Source organism: Triturus cristatus, chromosome 6, assembly GCF_964204655.1.
Source record: "Triturus cristatus chromosome 6, aTriCri1.1, whole genome shotgun sequence".
Taxonomy (NCBI): Eukaryota; Metazoa; Chordata; class Amphibia; order Caudata; family Salamandridae; genus Triturus; species Triturus cristatus.
Window position 1 is genome coordinate 884,518,708 of NC_140589.1, and position 12,123 is coordinate 884,530,830.

General features: G+C 45.4%; 11 non-coding genes across 11 annotated transcripts; 6 read left to right on the plus strand and 5 right to left on the minus strand.

Annotated features, from left to right (window-relative positions):
* Positions 1–302: 302 nt before the first annotated feature.
* On the minus strand, positions 303–375 carry TRNAR-ACG (transfer RNA arginine (anticodon ACG)). The gene has a single exon. It is a non-coding gene; the product is annotated as a tRNA-Arg (tRNA).
* Positions 376–1,149: 774 nt separating this feature from the next.
* LOC146820413 (U6 spliceosomal RNA) lies at positions 1,150–1,256 on the plus strand. The gene has a single exon (XR_014965099.1). It is a non-coding gene; the product is annotated as a U6 spliceosomal RNA (small nuclear RNA).
* A 1,009-nt stretch (positions 1,257–2,265) lies between these two features.
* Positions 2,266–2,338, minus strand: TRNAR-ACG (transfer RNA arginine (anticodon ACG)). The gene has a single exon. It is a non-coding gene; the product is annotated as a tRNA-Arg (tRNA).
* A 774-nt stretch (positions 2,339–3,112) lies between these two features.
* LOC146820415 (U6 spliceosomal RNA) lies at positions 3,113–3,219 on the plus strand. The gene has a single exon (XR_014965100.1). It is a non-coding gene; the product is annotated as a U6 spliceosomal RNA (small nuclear RNA).
* A 1,865-nt stretch (positions 3,220–5,084) lies between these two features.
* LOC146820416 (U6 spliceosomal RNA) lies at positions 5,085–5,191 on the plus strand. The gene has a single exon (XR_014965446.1). It is a non-coding gene; the product is annotated as a U6 spliceosomal RNA (small nuclear RNA).
* A 999-nt stretch (positions 5,192–6,190) lies between these two features.
* On the minus strand, positions 6,191–6,263 carry TRNAR-ACG (transfer RNA arginine (anticodon ACG)). The gene has a single exon. It is a non-coding gene; the product is annotated as a tRNA-Arg (tRNA).
* A 776-nt stretch (positions 6,264–7,039) lies between these two features.
* On the plus strand, positions 7,040–7,146 carry LOC146820418 (U6 spliceosomal RNA). The gene has a single exon (XR_014965102.1). It is a non-coding gene; the product is annotated as a U6 spliceosomal RNA (small nuclear RNA).
* A 1,009-nt stretch (positions 7,147–8,155) lies between these two features.
* TRNAR-ACG (transfer RNA arginine (anticodon ACG)) lies at positions 8,156–8,228 on the minus strand. Its single transcript has one exon. It is a non-coding gene; the product is annotated as a tRNA-Arg (tRNA).
* Positions 8,229–9,004: 776 nt separating this feature from the next.
* Positions 9,005–9,111, plus strand: LOC146820420 (U6 spliceosomal RNA). The gene has a single exon (XR_014965103.1). It is a non-coding gene; the product is annotated as a U6 spliceosomal RNA (small nuclear RNA).
* A 1,009-nt stretch (positions 9,112–10,120) lies between these two features.
* On the minus strand, positions 10,121–10,193 carry TRNAR-ACG (transfer RNA arginine (anticodon ACG)). Its single transcript has one exon. It is a non-coding gene; the product is annotated as a tRNA-Arg (tRNA).
* A 782-nt stretch (positions 10,194–10,975) lies between these two features.
* Positions 10,976–11,082, plus strand: LOC146820422 (U6 spliceosomal RNA). The gene has a single exon (XR_014965104.1). It is a non-coding gene; the product is annotated as a U6 spliceosomal RNA (small nuclear RNA).
* The last annotated feature ends 1,041 nt before the right edge of the window (positions 11,083–12,123 follow it).

The following is a 12,123-nucleotide window of genomic DNA, read 5'->3' on the forward strand; positions in this document are numbered from 1 at the left end:
AAGTGCGCACACCTGCCTGCACCCACAGATCCTCTCACACACACTTTTCTCAACAAGATTTTTTCCTAGTTTAGAGACTCAGAGACCCATGTTGAAATACAAAAGCAGCACACCACATGACGGCCTTCACATAGAATCCAGCAGCAAATGGGAAACTTTTAACCAGCCGTGGTCCTATTACTGCAGCCCTACCATGGAACGACTGCTGGATGAGTCGTGCTCAAGAATATTGAACCTACAACAAGTCTGAGGTAAATAAGAATTCCACAGGAATACCATAAAACAGGGACCTATGACCCTTTCGAGCCAGATAGGAGTCGAACCTACAATCTTCTGATCCGTAGTCAGACACGTTATCCATTGCGCCACTGGCCCCATGTAGGTACACCCATACTTTTGTCCTTAAGAGGACCAGAAATTGTGTGTGTGTGTGTGTGTGTTTTAAAACACCATTCCATCAACCTTTTTAGCCATGTTTACTGCTCACAACCAGAAGACACAAGTAAACCCACCTGAGGGACCTCCTGAAATTCTGTTCTGTCAGGTGTTCCTAACTTATACAAAGGACTTTAGGAGGAGGAAGGACCTAAAAGTCAGGCGAAATGGTCCTATATCCAAGGAAATGTTTTAGATCAGCCTCAGTTTCTTAAATAGTCTGCATTAACATCATCAGTTCCACGTCTGTGTGGAGCTGATCTTGAGGACTTCTTAATCAGCAGGCGGGTACAACAATAAAGTGTTTAATATTACAATACAGGCGAAAATTCAGACACCTTGTCATAGGCTCACCTTGTCCAGGGACCCAGGCATGCTGCCTTTCCACTCTCAGAGCCCTTCACCTAACCTACTGTGCAGCTGTTTCACCTCTAATATCACTGTTCCACAGGCAGCTTGATGTCACAATGTTCCTTGTCTGTAGCCTGAACCATGAGCCTTTGCAACCCTGGCATAATCTACATACTTCCAATTGGTGAAGTCTTGGACCACAAATGCAGTGAAGAATAATGGATTGTTACTCTTCATTCATTTTTGCCCATTGGCTCAGATTTGAATGCTTACAGGCCATCCGAGCATCTCTGCCAGGCCACCCTATGTCTAGAGACTGTAGATTTAGAGAGTTTATAGACATTGTAGGTTCATCAATGAAGTGTGCTCGCTTCGGCAGCACATATACTAAAATTGGAACGATACAGAGAAGATTAGCATGGCCCCTGCGCAAGGATGACACGCAAATTCGTGAAGCGTTCCATATTTTTACCAGCTTTCAGGAGAGAAATGTTCTATGTTTTCAAGACTAATTGAAATAATAAAGCAGGTTCCAGTGCTTTCCTCCTAATATGTATTTTTCAATTTTTCTCTCCTCAACATTTTTAATGTATTTACCTCGCAGTAAAGAAGGTGCACTCTATGTGTCCAGCTGCATTTAGCAAGGAAGCCTGCAGGACTTCTGGGACTTTTCTTTCTCTTCTTCAGCCTCCCTGTCATTATTCTTCACAACCCCCAAATCTATACTGCTGCCAGCGATGCGTTGCTTTGTGGGAAGCAAGACAAAGAGAAGGGGAGGGCCTATGCAAATGATGGCCTCAGGGCTGTCTGGGAGTCCCTTTTCAGCAGTAATGTTAAAATCCGCCTTGCAACCAAATTGGTCGGGTAAGCTGAAAAACACAAGGCATGATTGGGCACCGGGTCCTCTAGGCCCTTGGAGGACATATTGGGCCTGCATCCCTCAGTTTCTGAGGTCCAAGAAATGTTCACCCTCCACCCTAATAGAGAGGTATTGGCCGATCGTGGCCGATCAGGGCAGAAGGGAGCAGGGCAAGATGCTCATGATCCTGCTCTAATAATGAACTGCCTTCCTCTCTCCTTACCTGTGGTTATGCCTGGCTGCTTGGTTCCAGTTGTAGGCCTACATCCCACAGGCAATTTGCTTGTCTCTCTCACACATGTAAATGGGTCAGCACTCAAGTGCACACACCTGCCTGCACCCACAGATCCTCTCACACACACTTTTCTCAACAAGATTTTTTCCTAGTTTAGAGACTCAGAGACCCATGTTGAAATACAAAAGCAGCACACTACATGACGGCCTTCACATAGAATCCAGCAGCAAATGGGAAACTTTTAACTAGCCGTGGTCCTATTACTGCAGCCCTACCATGGAACGACTGCTGGATGAGTCGTGCTCGAGAATATTGAACCTACAACAAGTCTGAGGTAAATAAGAATTCCACAGGAATACCATAAAACAGGGACCTATGACCCTTTCGAGCCAGATAGGAATCAAACCTACAATCTTCTGATCCGTAGTCAGACGCGTTATCCATTGCGCCACTGGCCCCATGTAGGTACACCCATACTTTTGTCCTTAAGAGGACCAGAAATTGTGTGTGTGTGTGTGTGTGTTTTAAAACACCATTCCATCAACATTTTTAGCCATGTTTACTGCTCACAACCAAAAGACACAAGTAAACCCACCTGAGGGACCTCCTGAAATTCTGTTCTGTCAGGTGTTCCTAACTTATACAAAGGACTTTAGGAGGAGGAAGGACCTAAAAGTCAGGCGAAATGGTCCTAGATCCAAGGAAATGTTTTAGATCAGCCTCAGTTTCTTAAATAGTCTGCATTAACATCATCAGTTCCACGTCTGTGTGGAGCTGATCTTGAGGACTTCTTTATCAGCAGGCGGGTACAACAATAAAGTGTTTAATATTACAATACAGGCGAAAATTCAGACACCTTGTCATAGGCTCACCTTGTCCAGGGACCCAGGCATGCTACCTTTCCACTCTCAGAGCCCTTCACCTAACCTACTGTGCAGCTGTTTCACCTCTAATATCACTGTTCCACAGGCAGCGTGATGTCACAATGTTCCTTGTCTGTAGCCTGAACCATGAGCCTTTGCAACCCTGGCATAATCTACATACTTCCAATTGGTGAAGTCTTGGACCACAAATGCAGTGAAGAATAATGGATTGTTACTCTTCATTCATTTTTGCCCATTGGCTCAGATTTGAATGCTTACAGGCCATCCGAGCATCTCTGCCAGGCCACCCTATGTCTAGAGACTGTAGATTTAGAGAGTTTATAAACATTGTAGGTTCATCAATGAAGTGTGCTCGCTTCGGCAGCACATATACTAAAATTGGAACGATACAGAGAAGATTAGCATGGCCCCTGCGCAAGGATGACACGCAAATTCGTGAAGCGTTCCATATTTTTACCAGCTCTCAGGAGAGAAATGTTCTATGTTTTCAAGACTAATTAAAATAATAAAGCAGGTTCCAGTGCTTTCCTCCTAATATGTATTTTTCAATTTTTCTCTCCTCAACATTTTTAATGTATTTACCTCGCAGTAAAGAAGGTGCACTCTATGTGTCCAGCTGCATTTAGCAAGGAAGCCTGCAGGATTTCTGGGACTTTTCTTTCTCTTCTTCAGCCTCCCTGTCATTATTCTTCACAACCCCCAAATCTATACTGCTGCCAGCGATGCGTTGCTTTGTGGGAAGCAAGACAAAGAGAAGGGGAGGGCCTATGCAAATGATGGCCTCAGGGCTGTCTGGGAGTCCCTTTTCAGCAGTACTGTTAAAATCCGCCTTGCAACCAGATTGGTCGGGTAAGCTGAAAAACACCAGGCATGATTGGGCACCGGGTCCTCTAGGCCCTTGGAGGACATATTGGGCCTGCATCCCTCAGTTTCTGAGGTCCAAGAAATGTTCACCCTCCACCCTAATAGAGAGGTCTTGGCCGATCGTGGCCGATCGGGGCAGAAGGGAGCAGGGCAAGATGCTCATGATCCTGCTCTAATAATGAACTGCCTTCCTCTCTCCTTACCTGTGGTTATGCCTGGCTGCTTGGTTCCAGTTGTAGGCCTACATCCCACAGGCAATTTGCTTGTCTCTCTCACACATGTAAATGGGTCAGCACTCAAGTGCACACACCTGCCTGCACCCACAGATCCTCTCACACACACTTTTCTCAACAAGATTTTTTCCTAGTTTAGAGACTCAGAGACCCATGTTGAAATACAAAAGCAGCACACCACATGACGGCCTTCACATAGAATCCAGCAGCAAATGGGAAACTTTTAACTAGCCGTGGTCCTATTACTGCAGCCCTACCATGGAACGACTGCTGGATGAGTCGTGCTCGAGAATATTGAACCTACAACAAGTCTGAGGTAAATAAGAATTCCACAGGAATACCATAAACAGGGACCTATGACCCTTTCGAGCCAGATAGGAATCAAACCTACAATCGTCTGATCCGTAGTCAGACGCGTTATCCATTGCGCCACTGGCCCCATGTAGGTACACCCATACTTTTGTCCTTAAGAGGACCAGAAATTGTGTGTGTGTGTGTGTGTGTGTGTGTGTGTTTTAAAACACCATTCCATCAACCTTTTTAGCCATGTTTACTGCTCACAACCAGAAGACACAAGTAAACCCACCTGAGGGACCTCCTGAAATTCTGTTCTGTCAGGTGTTCCTAACTTATACAAAGGACTTTAGGAGGAGGAAGGACCTAAAAGTCAGGCGAAATGGTCCTAGATCCAAGGAAATGTTTTAGATCAGCCTCAGTTTCTTAAATAGTCTGCATTAACATCATCAGTTCCACGTCTGTGTGGAGCTGATCTTGAGGACTTCTTAATCAGCAGGCGGGTACAACAATAAAGTGTTTAATATTACAATACAGGCGAAAATTCAGACACCTTGTCATAGGCTCACCTTGTCCAGGGACCCAGGCATGCTGCCTTTCCACTCTCAGAGCCCTTCACCTAACCTACTGTGCAGCTGTTTCACCTCTAATATCACTGTTCCACAGGCAGCGTGATGTCACAATGTTCCTTGTCTGTAGCCTGAACCATGAGCCTTTGCAACCCTGGCATAATCTACATACTTCCAATTGGTGAAGTCTTGGACCACAAATGCAGTGAAGAATAATGGATTGTTACTCTTCATTCATTTTTGCCCATTGGCTCAGATTTGAATGCTTACAGGCCATCCGAGCATCTCTGCCAGGCCACCCTATGTCTAGAGACTGTAGATTTAGAGAGTTTATAAACATTGTAGGTTCATCAATGAAGTGTGCTCGCTTCGGCAGCACATATACTAAAATTGGAACGATACAGAGAAGATTAGCATGGCCCCTGCGCAAGGATGACACGCAAATTCATGAAGCGTACCATATTTTTACCAGCTTTCAGGAGAGAAATGTTCTATGTTTTCAAGACTAATTGAAATAATAAAGCAGGTTCCAGTGCTTTCCTCCTAATATGTATTTTTCAATTTTTCTCTCCTCAACATTTTTAATGTATTTACCTCGCAGTAAAGAAGGTGCACTCTATGTGTCCAGCTGCATTTAGCAAGGAAGCCTGCAGGACTTCTGGGACTTTTCTTTCTCTTCTTCAGCCTCCCTGTCATTATTCTTCACAACCCCCAAATCTATACTGCTGCCAGCGATGCGTTGCTTTGTGGGAAGCAAGACAAAGAGAAGGGGAGGGCCTATGCAAATGATGGCCTCAGGGCTGTCTGGGAGTCCCTTTTCAGCAGTACTGTTAAAATCCGCCTTGCAACCAGATTGGTCTGGTAAGCTGAAAAATACCAGGCATGATTGGGCACCGGGTCCTCTAGGCCCTTGGAGGACATATTGGGCCTGCATCCCTCAGTTTCTGAGGTCCAAGAAATGTTCACCCTCCACCCTAATAGAGAGGTCTTGGCCGATCGGGGCAGAAGGGAGCAGGGCAAGATGCTCATGATCCTGCTCTAATAATGAACTGCCTTCCTCTCTCCTTACCTGTGGTTATGCCTGGCTGCTTGGTTCCAGTTGTAGGCCTACATCCCACAGGCAATTTGCTTGTCTCTCTCACACATGTAAATGGGTCAGCACTCAAGTGCGCACACCTGCCTGCACCCACAGATCCTCTCACACACACTTTTCTCAACAAGATTTTTTCCTAGTTTAGAGACTCAGAGACCCATGTTGAAATACAAAAGCAGCACACCACATGACGGCCTTCACATAGAATCCAGCAGCAAATGGGAAACTTTTAACCAGCCGTGGTCCTATTACTGCAGCCCTACCATGGAACGACTGCTGGATGAGTCGTGCTCAAGAATATTGAACCTACAACAAGTCTGAGGTAAATAAGAATTCCACAGGAATACCATAAAACAGGGACCTATGACCCTTTCGAGCCAGATAGGAGTCGAACCTACAATCTTCTGATCCGTAGTCAGACACGTTATCCATTGCGCCACTGGCCCCATGTAGGTACACCCATACTTTTGTCCTTAAGAGGACCAGAAATTGTGTGTGTGTGTGTGTGTGTGTTTTAAAACACCATTCCATCAACCTTTTTAGCCATGTTTACTGCTCACAACCAGAAGACACAAGTAAACCCACCTGAGGGACCTCCTGAAATTCTGTTCTGTCAGGTGTTCCTAACTTATACAAAGGACTTTAGGAGGAGGAAGGACCTAAAAGTCAGGCGAAATGGTCCTAGATCCAAGGAAATGTTTTAGATCAGCCTCAGTTTCTTAAATAGTCTGCATTAACATCATCAGTTCCACGTCTGTGTGGAGCTGATCTTGAGGACTTCTTAATCAGCAGGCGGGTACAACAATAAAGTGTTTAATATTACAATACAGGTGAAAATTCAGACACCTTGTCATAGGCTCACCTTGTCCAGGGACCCAGGCATGCTGCCTTTCCACTCTCAGAGCCCTTCACCTAACCTACTGTGCAGCTGTTTCACCTCTAATATCACTGTTCCACAGGCAGCGTGATGTCACAATGTTCCTTGTCTGTAGCCTGAACCATGAGCCTTTGCAACCCTGGCATAATCTACATACTTCCAATTGGTGAAGTCTTGGACCACAAATGCAGTGAAGAATAATGGATTGTTACTCTTCATTCATTTTTGCCCATTGGCTCAGATTTGAATGCTTACAGGCCATCCGAGCATCTCTGCCAGGCCACCCTATGTCTAGAGACTGTAGATTTAGAGAGTTTATAAACATTGTAGGTTCATCAATGAAGTGTGCTCGCTTCGGCAGCACATATACTAAAATTGGAACGATACAGAGAAGATTAGCATGGCCCCTGCGCAAGGATGACACGCAAATTCGTGAAGCGTTCCATATTTTTACCAGCTTTCAGGAGAGAAATGTTCTATGTTTTCAAGACTAATTGAAATAATAAAGCAGGTTCCAGTGCTTTCCTCCTAATATGTATTTTTCAATTTTTCTCTCCTCAACATTTTTAATGTATTTACCTCGCAGTAAAGAAGGTGCACTCTATGTGTCCAGCTGCATTTAGCAAGGAAGCCTGCAGGACTTCTGGGACTTTTCTTTCTCTTCTTCAGCCTCCCTGTCATTATTCTTCACAACCCCCAAATCTATACTGCTGCCAGCGATGCGTTGCTTTGTGGGAAGCAAGACAAAGAGAAGGGGAGGGCCTATGCAAATGATGGCCTCAGGGCTGTCTGGGAGTCCCTTTTCAGCAGTACTGTTAAAATCCGCCTTGCAACCAGATTGGTCGGGTAAGCTGAAAAACACCAGGCATGATTGGGCACCGGGTCCTCTAGGCCCTTGGAGGACATATTGGGCCTGCATCCCTCAGTTTCTGAGGTCCAAGAAATGTTCACCCTCCACCCTAATAGAGAGGTCTTGGCCGATCGTGGCCGATCGGGGCAGAAGGGAGCAGGGCAAGATGCTCATGATCCTGCTCTAATAATGAACTGCCTTCCTCTCTCCTTACCTGTGGTTATGCCTGGCTGCTTGGTTCCAGTTGTAGGCCTACATCCCACAGGCAATTTGCTTGTCTCTCTCACACATGTAAATGGGTCAGCACTCAAGTGCACACACCTGCCTGCACCCACAGATCCTCTCACACACACTTTTCTCAACAAGATTTTTTCCTAGTTTAGAGACTCAGAGACCCATGTTGAAATACAAAAGCAGCACACCACATGACGGCCTTCACATAGAATCCAGCAGCAAATGGGAAACTTTTAACCAGCCGTGGTCCTATTACTGCAGCCCTACCATGGAACGACTGCTGGATGAGTCGTGCTCAAGAATATTGAACCTACAACAAGTCTGAGGTAAATAAGAATTCCACAGGAATACCATAAAACAGGGACCTATGACCCTTTCGAGCCAGATAGGAGTCGAACCTACAATCTTCTGATCCGTAGTCAGACGCGTTATCCATTGCGCCACTGGCCCCATGTAGGTACACCCATACTTTTGTCCTTAAGAGGACCAGAAATTGTGTGTGTGTGTGTGTGTGTGTTTTAAAACACCATTCCATCAACCTTTTTAGCCATGTTTACTGCTCACAACCAGAAGACACAAGTAAACCCACCTGAGGGACCTCCTGAAATTCTGTTCTGTCAGGTGTTCCTAACTTATACAAAGGACTTTAGGAGGAGGAAGGACCTAAAAGTCAGGCGAAATGGTCCTAGATCCAAGGAAATGTTTTAGATCAGCCTCAGTTTCTTAAATAGTCTGCATTAACATCATCAGTTCCACGTCTGTGTGGAGCTGATCTTGAGGACTTCTTAATCAGCAGGCGGGTACAACAATAAAGTGTTTAATATTACAATACAGGCGAAAATTCAGACACCTTGTCATAGGCTCACCTTGTCCAGGGACCCAGGCATGCTGCCTTTCCACTCTCAGAGCCCTTCACCTAACCTACTGTGCAGCTGTTTCACCTCTAATATCACTGTTCCACAGGCAGCTTGATGTCACAATGTTCCTTGTCTGTAGCCTGAACCATGAGCCTTTGCAACCCTGGCATAATCTACATACTTCCAATTGGTGAAGTCTTGGACCACAAATGCAGTGAAGAATAATGGATTGTTACTCTTCATTCATTTTTGCCCATTGGCTCAGATTTGAATGCTTACAGGCCATCCGAGCATCTCTGCCAGGCCACCCTATGTCTAGAGACTGTAGATTTAGAGAGTTTATAGACATTGTAGGTTCATCAATGAAGTGTGCTCGCTTCGGCAGCACATATACTAAAATTGGAACGATACAGAGAAGATTAGCATGGCCCCTGCGCAAGGATGACACGCAAATTCGTGAAGCGTTCCATATTTTTACCAGCTTTCAGGAGAGAAATGTTCTATGTTTTCAAGACTAATTGAAATAATAAAGCAGGTTCCAGTGCTTTCCTCCTAATATGTATTTTTCAATTTTTCTCTCCTCAACATTTTTAATGTATTTACCTCGCAGTAAAGAAGGTGCACTCTATGTGTCCAGCTGCATTTAGCAAGGAAGCCTGCAGGACTTCTGGGACTTTTCTTTCTCTTCTTCAGCCTCCCTGTCATTATTCTTCACAACCCCCAAATCTATACTGCTGCCAGCGATGCGTTGCTTTGTGGGAAGCAAGACAAAGAGAAGGGGAGGGCCTATGCAAATGATGGCCTCAGGGCTGTCTGGGAGTCCCTTTTCAGCAGTAATGTTAAAATCCGCCTTGCAACCAAATTGGTCGGGTAAGCTGAAAAACACAAGGCATGATTGGGCACCGGGTCCTCTAGGCCCTTGGAGGACATATTGGGCCTGCATCCCTCAGTTTCTGAGGTCCAAGAAATGTTCACCCTCCACCCTAATAGAGAGGTATTGGCCGATCGTGGCCGATCAGGGCAGAAGGGAGCAGGGCAAGATGCTCATGATCCTGCTCTAATAATGAACTGCCTTCCTCTCTCCTTACCTGTGGTTATGCCTGGCTGCTTGGTTCCAGTTGTAGGCCTACATCCCACAGGCAATTTGCTTGTCTCTCTCACACATGTAAATGGGTCAGCACTCAAGTGCACACACCTGCCTGCACCCACAGATCCTCTCACACACACTTTTCTCAACAAGATTTTTTCCTAGTTTAGAGACTCAGAGACCCATGTTGAAATACAAAAGCAGCACACTACATGACGGCCTTCACATAGAATCCAGCAGCAAATGGGAAACTTTTAACTAGCCGTGGTCCTATTACTGCAGCCCTACCATGGAACGACTGCTGGATGAGTCGTGCTCGAGAATATTGAACCTACAACAAGTCTGAGGTAAATAAGAATTCCACAGGAATACCATAAAACAGGGACCTATGACCCTTTCGAGCCAGATAGGAATCAAACCTACAATCTTCTGATCCGTAGTCAGACGCGTTATCCATTGCGCCACTGGCCCCATGTAGGTACACCCATACTTTTGTCCTTAAGAGGACCAGAAATTGTGTGTGTGTGTGTGTGTGTGTGTGTGTTTTAAAACACCATTCCATCAACCTTTTTAGCCATGTTTACTGCTCACAACCAGAAGACACAAGTAAACCCACCTGAGGGACCTCCTGAAATTCTGTTCTGTCAGGTGTTCCTAACTTATACAAAGGACTTTAGGAGGAGGAAGGACCTAAAAGTCAGGCGAAATGGTCCTAGATCCAAGGAAATGTTTTAGATCAGCCTCAGTTTCTTAAATAGTCTGCATTAACATCATCAGTTCCACGTCTGTGTGGAGCTGATCTTGAGGACTTCTTAATCAGCAGGCGGGTACAACAATAAAGTGTTTAATATTACAATACAGGCGAAAATTCAGACACCTTGTCATAGGCTCACCTTGTCCAGGGACCCAGGCATGCTGCCTTTCCACTCTCAGAGCCCTTCACCTAACCTACTGTGCAGCTGTTTCACCTCTAATATCACTGTTCCACAGGCAGCGTGATGTCACAATGTTCCTTGTCTGTAGCCTGAACCATGAGCCTTTGCAACCCTGGCATAATCTACATACTTCCAATTGGTGAAGTCTTGGACCACAAATGCAGTGAAGAATAATGGATTGTTACTCTTCATTCATTTTTGCCCATTGGCTCAGATTTGAATGCTTACAGGCCATCCGAGCATCTCTGCCAGGCCACCCTATGTCTAGAGACTGTAGATTTAGAGAGTTTATAAACATTGTAGGTTCATCAATAAAGTGTGCTCGCTTCGGCAGCACATATACTAAAATTGGAACGATACAGAGAAGATTAGCATGGCCCCTGCGCAAGGATGACACGCAAATTCGTGAAGCGTTCCATATTTTTACCAGCTTTCAGGAGAGAAATGTTCTATGTTTTCAAGACTAATTAAAATAATAAAGCAGGTTCCAGTGCTTTCCTCCTAATATGTATTTTTCAATTTTTCTCTCCTCAACATTTTTAATGTATTTACCTCGCAGTAAAGAAGGTGCACTCTATGTGTCCAGCTGCATTTAGCAAGGAAGCCTGCAGGACTTCTGGGACTTTTCTTTCTCTTCTTCAGCCTCCCTGTCATTATTCTTCACAACCCCCAAATCTATACTGCTGCCAGCGATGCGTTGCTTTGTGGGAAGCAAGACAAAGAGAAGGGGAGGGCCTATGCAAATGATGGCCTCAGGGCTGTCTGGGAGTCCCTTTTCAGCAGTACTGTTAAAATCCGCCTTGCAACCAGATTGGTCGGGTAAGCTGAAAAACACCAGGCATGATTGGGCACCGGGTCCTCTAGGCCCTTGGAGGACATATTGGGCCTGCATCCCTCAGTTTCTGAGGTCCAAGAAATGTTCACCCTCCACCCTAATAGAGAGGTCTTGGCCGATCGTGGCCGATCGGGGCAGAAGGGAGCAGGGCAAGATGCTCATGATCCTGCTCTAATAATGAACTGCCTTCCTCTCTCCTTACCTGTGGTTATGCCTGGCTGCTTGGTTCCAGTTGTAGGCCTACATCCCACAGGCAATTTGCTTGTCTCTCTCACACATGTAAATGGGTCAGCACTCAAGTGCACACACCTGCCTGCACCCACAGATCCTCTCACACACACTTTTCTCAACAAGATTTTTTCCTAGTTTAGAGACTCAGAGACCCATGTTGAAATACAAAAGCAGCACACCACATGACGGCCTTCACATAGAATCCAGCAGCAAATGGGAAACTTTTAACTAGCCGTGGTCCTATTACTGCAGCCCTACCATGGAACGACTGCTGGATGAGTCGTGCTCGAGAATATTGAACCTACAACAAGTCTGAGGTAAATAAGAATTCCACAGGAATACCATAAACAGGGACCTATGACCCTTTCGAGCCAGATAGGAATCAAACCTACAATCGACT